This window comes from Carlito syrichta, unplaced genomic scaffold (assembly GCF_000164805.1).
Source record: "Carlito syrichta isolate Samal-C Ts95f unplaced genomic scaffold, Tarsius_syrichta-2.0.1 Scaffold307967, whole genome shotgun sequence".
In the NCBI taxonomy this organism is placed as follows: Eukaryota; Metazoa; Chordata; class Mammalia; order Primates; family Tarsiidae; genus Carlito; species Carlito syrichta.
This window is the reverse complement of record NW_007252063.1, coordinates 1,753,120-1,761,826: the sequence shown is the minus strand read 5'-3', so window position 1 is coordinate 1,761,826 and position 8,707 is coordinate 1,753,120.

The window sequence follows — 8,707 nt, the reverse complement described above, 5'->3', positions numbered from 1 at the left end:
CTACTCAAAATCCTTCTTAGGTTTCCAGTAATGGCTTTCCAGTTCATTTTTCTTTTGGCTTTTCTGTTCATTTATCTTTGTACCTCGTGCCAGATTCTGCCCCTCAGCTCACACTCTCAGGATTGTCTTTGGATTGATATCTTCTTTAGATACTGTCTTCCTTCTCGCTTGCAATATCCTATGTTGTACACGTGTGTGTGTGTGTGTGTGTGTGTGTGTGTGTGTGAGATATCATTCTTAACTGATGCCCTGTAATGAGACCAGCACAATCCCCTCTTGCAGTCACATAGAACTCCAGGAACACCGTGTGCATCAGACTCCACCTTCCTCAGATTTGAATTCGACTCGGGGTGGGACAGGATTTATAGCAGGTCCACAGGACTGTTCATGTGACTCTCAAGAACATCTTAGGAAGCTAGTCTTGGCACTAATGCCATAGGTCTGAGTTCAGGAAATTATAATGAGCAAGTTGCTTTAGTCTGTGGAGACTAGGAGTGTTAAATAATGTCTTCAAGGGCCAAGCTCAGGCCTGACTATACTGAATCACACTCTAGCTATTTCGTGATGTTTAATGGTGAACATGGGATGTATGAAATGCTTGGGTCTTGATAAGGTGGTTCCTAGCAAATATCCACACAGGCCTACTTGAATTGCTCCTATGTGGTTAGACTGGGAAGAGACAGTTGAACTTTCTGAACAACTAAGATGACTCTCATTTATTCAGATGTTAACCTACTCAAATGTGAACACCTAGGATGACAATTTTGGGGGTCTGTTCATGGGCATTATTACATCTACATTCCTAATCTCTCTTCTGGATATTCTGACTGGTCTGACTTCTATTATACAAATAATTTTGCACCTTACCCAGGTGATACCTATGTTGGTCTCTCCACTATGTTGGCCTTGTTCTTACCATTTAAGAAACAAATATCATTTGATAAGAGTGACATAAAGACTAAGACTCATTATGGTAAAATTCTATGGGGAAAATAAACAACAAGGGGGAAGGCGATCATTCTATAATGCCAAAGTTGTTCCACTTACCTTAAAGTTTTGAGATGACTAAAGTCTTGGATTTATGATAGCCACTTATCTACCAAATCTTGAATGGTGCCCCTCATCTTTAAAATAAAAATAAAATAATAAATAAATAGAAAGTAGAATTTCTCAGTGAAGTATGAAGACACATACTGGAAATCTGGCTCAGTGACAGAGTCAAAACATTTGCAATGGCCAACTTTTGGTAAGCTTGTGACAAAAAAGACTGAATCAAGCAAGGGTGATGTTATAGCCTAGATAAGATTAAAGGATATGGCATGCCATTAGCAGTAATCTATGAATAACATGAAAAGAAATTACAAGGGTTACAGTATCCTGGAGGGACATGGGGATGCCAGCGCAGCTGGGTAAATAAACAACACTCAGAAAAGGAGCTGACTTGCTCCAAAGTCAATGACTTTGTAATGGTGGAGCCAGATTTGAAATTCTTGTATCCTGACTTCCAGAATAGTGTTCTTTCCTAGCTCTTATTTTTTGTCTTGGGGTCGCCATCCAAGATACAGATTTTCCTCAGGGAGGGCACATTCCAATGTTTGTTTCCTATTTTGCTCTCTTCGTTTTTTTCTTTTATCTGCACTCACTTCCTGCTTTTTTTTTCTCATTCCACTAGATAGAACTCAGCTTATCAGAACACAAAGGTTTACCTGTTAAAACCTAACTTTTTGTCAGTTCCCCCTGACATCTGTCCTCATGTATTTCCAGGACTTAGTTTGCCTGTTCCACTTCGTGGTACCAATAACTAGCAGAAAATCTGTATTATTGATGGCTCTCTTGCTGGATTAAACTGCAAAAATATATGTTGGTGATAGCCTGGTTGTGTGTGTGTGTGTGCGTGTGTGTGTGTACACATACAGATGTAGTAACATTAGAAATTATTTATTTGGAAATGTATAGCCACACTGTGCCCAAGTGAAAATGAAGCTTATAAAAAATAAAAATAAAAAAATGACAGTTGTTGTTTTTTTTTTAAGTTGAAGTCACTCCATCACCCAGGCTGGAGTGCAGTGGCACTTTCACAACCCAGTGTCAACCTGCTAGGCTCCAGTGATTCTTTGGCTTCAGCCTTCCAGGTAGCCTGAACTACATGCATGCACTACCACATCCAGCTAATTTTTAAAAAATTTTATTTATTGTAGAGATGAGGTCTCACCAAGTTTCCCAGGCTAGTCTTGAACCCGTGGAATCAGGCAATCCACTCACCTCGGTCTCCCAAAGTTCTGTGATTACAGGCTGAGCCACTGAACCTGACCAGCTTTTAAAATTTCAAGTATCAGTTAGTTATACTCGAACACAGAGGATGCATACTTGTGCAATATGTGACTGTGTTTGATACAGACAATGGATACACCAAGCAAGGTACAACTATTGGACAACAAAATAAGTAAATATGTGAGGTCATAAGCCATTCACTAGTGGGTTCAAAAATAGTATCTTTCCTTAACTCTTCTCTAAGCTGCTCATCTTGCCTGTATAAACATTTCACATATATATTTTATGTATTATATATGTATTATGTATTTTGGTACGTCCATAGAAGGTAAGGCCCTCAAACAAATGACGGGTGTACTCTAAGATACCAAAAACTCATAGAAACCACAGGCTTTAGGTGAATTCTGACAATTTGTCTGGCATAAGCTTTGGTTACTCCATGTTTAGACCTAGGCAGAGACTACAATAAAATGAATAAAACTCATGAAAATAAAATCTAAAATTATATATCAGCAGAACAGAGAATGAATTTCATACTACCCAGAGTGTGGGAGCAAGCCAAAATATACAAACAGCATGATTAAAGTTCAAATTTGGTGAATTTTATCAACAGGCAAAAGTTTCTGTGTAGAGATGTCAATGAGTGCTGGCATCCAGTTACAATGGCTTGATAGTCTGTCAAGCCATTTTCTAGGCCTGGTGTTGCATAAACCAGAGGAAGGGATACTATGTTTATGTGCATCCATAAGAAAGTGTGTTGTTTTGCAGGTCATGCCTTGAAGAGGGTGCTCTCAGTAATTCACACATAGGGACACCCAGAAAAAGTTGACTGGAGCATTCTTCTCTACTACAACAAAGCCCCTGCTTATTCCTCTCGTGAAACAAGGGCAACCTTGTGAGAGTTTCCATGGGAAATCATTAGGGATCCACTTTACAGTCCTGATTTGGCTCATTTTGACTTTTTGTTTCTGAATTTTAAAAAACCTGTAAAGGGCACACATTTTTCTCCAGCTAATAATGTAAAAAAGACTGCATTGACATGGTTAAATGCCCAGCATGCTCAGTTCTTTAGGTGTGGGCTAAATGGCTGATATCACCACTTACAAAAGTATCTTGACCTTGGTGGAGGTTCTGTTTGAAGTAACACTTGTATTTGTATTTTTATCTTTTAATGCCCTTATTCATGAATTGTTTTAATGTTCCCACCTTCCCTTATTTAATTGCACTGTAAAGAAGTTGTTCTTATTTATGTTTTCACCAGGAACGTATAGAGGGTCTATATCCCTACCTGCTTTTCCAACTGATACGGTAAGACTTTGTTACGTTTCCTTTTCTGATGGATGTGAATGGGATGATGCTTTGAAATTGTATTACAGTAACTCCTGGGGAGATTTAGGATATATATTTTGCTTGTCCATTAGAGTTTCTCCTTTTTTGAACTGTTTATTCACGTTCCTATGTCTAATGTTATTTGCCTTATTTAATTTTTTTTTTTTTTTTTTTTGAGTCAGAGTCTTACTCTGTCGCCCAGACTGGAGTGCAGTGGTCTCTCCCGGCCACCGCAGCCTCGACCTGCTGGGCTCCGGCGATCCTTCCGCCTCAGCCTTCCGAGTAGCCGGAATTACAGGCACGCGCTACCACGCCCGGCTGATTTTTTGATTTATTGTAGAGATGAGGTCTCGCTGCCCAGGCGGGTCTCGAACCCATGGGCTCAGGCAATGCACTCACCTCAGCCTCCCAAAGGCGCGGGATGATAGGCTGAGCCACTGAGCCTGGCTGCATTATTTTTATATGAATGATTTATTTATGTATCTAGCTACCTAAAATTTTATATGAGTTCTGCATATCTTCTCCCATCCCGATTTTTATGCCTTTTCTAATAAAGTTTTTAATTTCAGTAGTCTCATTTATTATTCATTTCTTATTTCTGTTTTATGTGTCTCTCATAAAACTTTTCATCACTTATAGGTCAGAACGACCTTCATCCATATCCTGCCATTTTTGTATAGTTTTGAGTTCTTATGTTTGTAATGTGTTTGTGGTTCTTCTCCTTCCATATGGAAAAGTTATTGTGCCAGGACATCCCCCACTCATCTATAACGTCTCCCCTTGGTGTATTAAGCCCCCACATGTGAGTCTGTGTCTGCTGTCCAACTGGTATGTATTTTCATACATTAGCACAACTTCCTCCTCACAGTCAATTCATATATACTGTTCCGGTCAAGACTTGTCTTTGAACTTATCTCACCCAGGAAACTTTCCACATTTGAGTCACTGTGCCGTATTTTGCATTACTGGGTATTTATGATTACCAATTTCATTCTACCATTTGCTACTTATTAAGATATGTCTTTTGGCCCAGCACGGTGGCTCAAGCCTGAAATCCCAGAACTTCAGGAGGCAGGGGTTAGAGGATTGCCTGAGGCCAGGGGTTTGAGATCAGCCTGGGAAACTTGGGAAGACCTCATCTCTAAAAAATAATATGCTTTTTAAAAATTTGTATTTATTTATTTATTATTTTAATGTGAAGATGTGGTATATTTATTCAACCACAAAAATAAATGAGATACTGACATGCTACAACATGAATGAACCTTCAACACATTTCACCAAGTGGAAGAATCAAACCACCAAAAATCACATATGGCTCCATTTATTTGAATTGTCTAGAATAGGCACATTTATTGGGGGAAAATGGCAGAGTGACTGCTAATGAGTACAGAGTTTCCTTCAGGGGTGAATAAAAAGGTTCTAAAATTGTAATGGTTGCATAACTTTGTGAATATTTTGCAGGTCATGTTATTGTACATTTTAAATGCATGGGTTGTGTGATATGTGGTTTATATCTTAATAAAATTGTTATATTAAAAAAAATAGTATGCACCTGTAGTCCCAGCTATTCAGGAAGCTGAGAAGGAAGAATCGCTGGGGTCTAGCAGATTGAGGTTGCAGTGGCCTGATCATGCCATTGCACTCCAGCCTGGGTGACAGAGTAAGACTCCAACTCAAAAAAAAAAAAAATACACACACACACACACACACACACACACGCACATGTCTTTTTAGTTTTTTCTGTATCTGTATAAAATATACATCAAGGCCCATGCATATTACGTTAAAAAGGGTAAAAATGTATTGGAGGGAATTTTTTGGTAAAAAAAAATCCTGTTTGGTACCCAATTCAAATTCAGTACACCATGACAAAAAACTATGTTTCCAAAGTTTTCCAAGAACTATCATTTCTTGGGCACATAAAATAAATCTTCAAATGGTTCTTAATGCTATGTGAACGTTTCCTCTTTTCATACTTAACCTGTGTCCAAGGATTCTAGGACTCTGAAGATGAAATGTAAACCTCTTAGCACATCACTGAAGGCTCTTAGGGATCTGGCAGCCTCTACTATCCTTCCTTATCTTTTAGTGTCCAATAATTCAACCTAAAAATATTTAAGAGTTAATTTTTTTCTCGTCTTTGGGTTTCTTCACATCATGCCTCATCTCTGTGCCAGACCCCCTCCCATTTGTCACAGCTTCTCTGGCCAGCTAAGTCCTACACGTTCTTATAATGCATTACTCATTTCTCCAGAAAATTTGGCGTGACCTCTTCCTGTAGCATCATTGCTTGACCTCTATCACATTCATTGATCCACTGATTTTAAAATATATCCTTCTAACCATCACATTGCTGTCACATTTTATGAATGTTTTTAAGTCCCTGGACACGTATTGACAAATTGCTCTCCAGAAATTTTATAAAAATTCACATTGCTTGACTGTACCTTGAAGTGTTCTCACCAACACTAAGTATGAGGAAAAAAAATTCTGAGAATACTAATGAAATATAATGAAAATAGCCATAATCTTTAACTCATAAGGGATGGATTCACTGATCTTTCAATTTGTATGTTGGAATGTTAATTTACTGTTATTTTATATTTTAAAAAATTATTTGACTTGAAAGGCAGAGACAATGAGTTTATGTTTCTTCATCTCTGTATTTTTAGCATTAAGAGACTATCTTAAAATGATACCACATTTAGTATAATAATATAGCCAATATTTTTAAATCATCGAGCAAAATTGTAGGCACATCAGGGAATATTAACATGTCTAAGACATCAGGACTGTATGTACAGTCTGGTTAGGACCACAGATATCTTTATATGAAAGTAAGCAGCAATTAAAGCAAGCATAATTAACAAAAATATTCTTCACAAAAATACTTATTATTTTCCCATGGAAGTAAGAATAGCATAACTTATGAGTAATCCATATGCATGGTGAAGAGGAAAAAAATAGTAAAATGCAAATTTAAAAAAATTTTAAAAGATGGTATTATTTCCTCTCACACTTATTGGCCTTATGGTATAGATACTTTCAATTTGTGTGTATGTATATGTTATATATATATGTATGGAGATAAAGAGAGAAGGATGGCAATTTTGAACAACTCTGTACATAAATAAAATAAAATCTTATTTTCATTACCACAGATCAATTAACGGTTGGAATATTCCCTCATCTTTTTAATGAATTCCATATTTATAAGTATTTTCAGTGTTTGTACCATTTTTCTACTACTATCATATAATTATAAAGATCTTTATAAATGTTATTGAATATTTTAAAATATACTTCTAACCATTACATTGCTAAGTCACATATTATGAATGTTTTTAAGTCCCTGGACACATATTGACAAATTGTTTTCCAGAAATTTTATAAAAATTCACATTGCTTGACAGTACATCGAAGTGTTCTTACCAACACGAAGTTTTAGGAAAAAATAATTTTCTGAGATACTAATTAAATATAATAAAACTAATCATAAAACTTTAATTCATCAAGAGCTTATTTCGGTAGAAAATATAACGTAGAGATATGTATTGTAAGCCAATTATTCCATTGCCATTTATTGATTAATCTATTTGGTCATTCTACCTATTTCAAATGCCAATTAAAGAATTGTTAACTAAGTAATTATGCATAATTGCCTTTGCTTCTGATCTTTCATCACTCTTGTCTTAATCTATTCATGCACTTTGTTGCTGTTATTCTGTTTTATTAATGGCATGTTTATAAATATTTTAATGACTGTAAGAGAATGCTCCTCCCACATTTACTGTTTTAATTCTAAATTACTATGCACTCAAATGATATTTAGAATTTTTTAGTGTAGCTAACTATGTCTTCCAAAGTTAATATTTGGGTTAGGATGGTCTTCTATGTGCATATTAGTTTAGGAAATGTTGCAACCTATATATATGTATATTTATTGAAGAAAATAGTATATTTTTTATGTTCATCTTTTCTTTAAATTCCGTAGAAAATTTATGTCATATTTTAAGAGGTACTACAAATTTATTTTAGTCAATTGCAGGGAAATTTGTATTTTTCCTGCTATTGTATATGGCTCTTGATTTTAGGTGTTTTGGGGGAGTATATAGGGAAATTTGATTTCTGATTTTATTCAATCTAGTTATTGGTTGAAGAATACAGATAAGTCCTTACAGGCTTTTAGATCTCTTGGATGTCTAAATTAGAAAATCATGTCATCAACAATTAGTATTTACTTTCCACTTTTGATTATTTAAAAAAAAATTTTTTTTTGTTTTCCTGGTTAATTAAATTTGAAAACCCAGAAGGGTGTAAACAATAATGGTCATAGTGGTCAGCTTTGCAGTTGCCTCTAAGATCAGTGGAAATGTGTCTTGCCATTGGATACGAGCTGACTTCAACCTTGAGTAACAACATAGTATGTTAAGGGGCTGCAAGGTTATTTCTTCATTCCACTCCTGTTTCATTGCCTCCCTTAAATTGTTTTGTATTTGACTCTTATTTGCTTTGCTTCCAGTGTTTGCTCATGAGTAATGTGTACTTTGTAACATTAATTACCCTTTTATTTTTAGTTTTCCAAGATTTTTAAAATTAAGGATGTACCCTCAGTACTGCTTGTTAGGCATCCATCAAGATGATCATATAGCTTTTCTTCCTTCACCTACTGATGTATTATGAGACTGGATGCCCTATTATTAAAATATTCTTTTTATTTTAACTTATTGATGAATTTCATATTGTGACTTTAGAGTTTCTAATATATGTTTATATATGAGATTAGTTTGTAATTTTCTTTTATTATACTATATATTTCAGATTTTAGTATCAATTACTATAGATGATATCAGCAAAGTGAGACTGTAAAATAACAACAATCTCTAAAATAGATTGTTTTAATATGTTGCTTGAAATTTGCCAGTGGTAAAGAGACCATTGCTTTATGGGAAAAAAATTTTGTAATATAAAGTGTTTATGAAATAGTCCCACCTGAAATGTAAGATACCACAGTTTATTTTAAAATGTGTTTTCTATGTTTACTTTATTTTCATTAAAATGAAAGAGTAGAATCATGCTTTTGGCTACCACTTAAGAAAAAGAA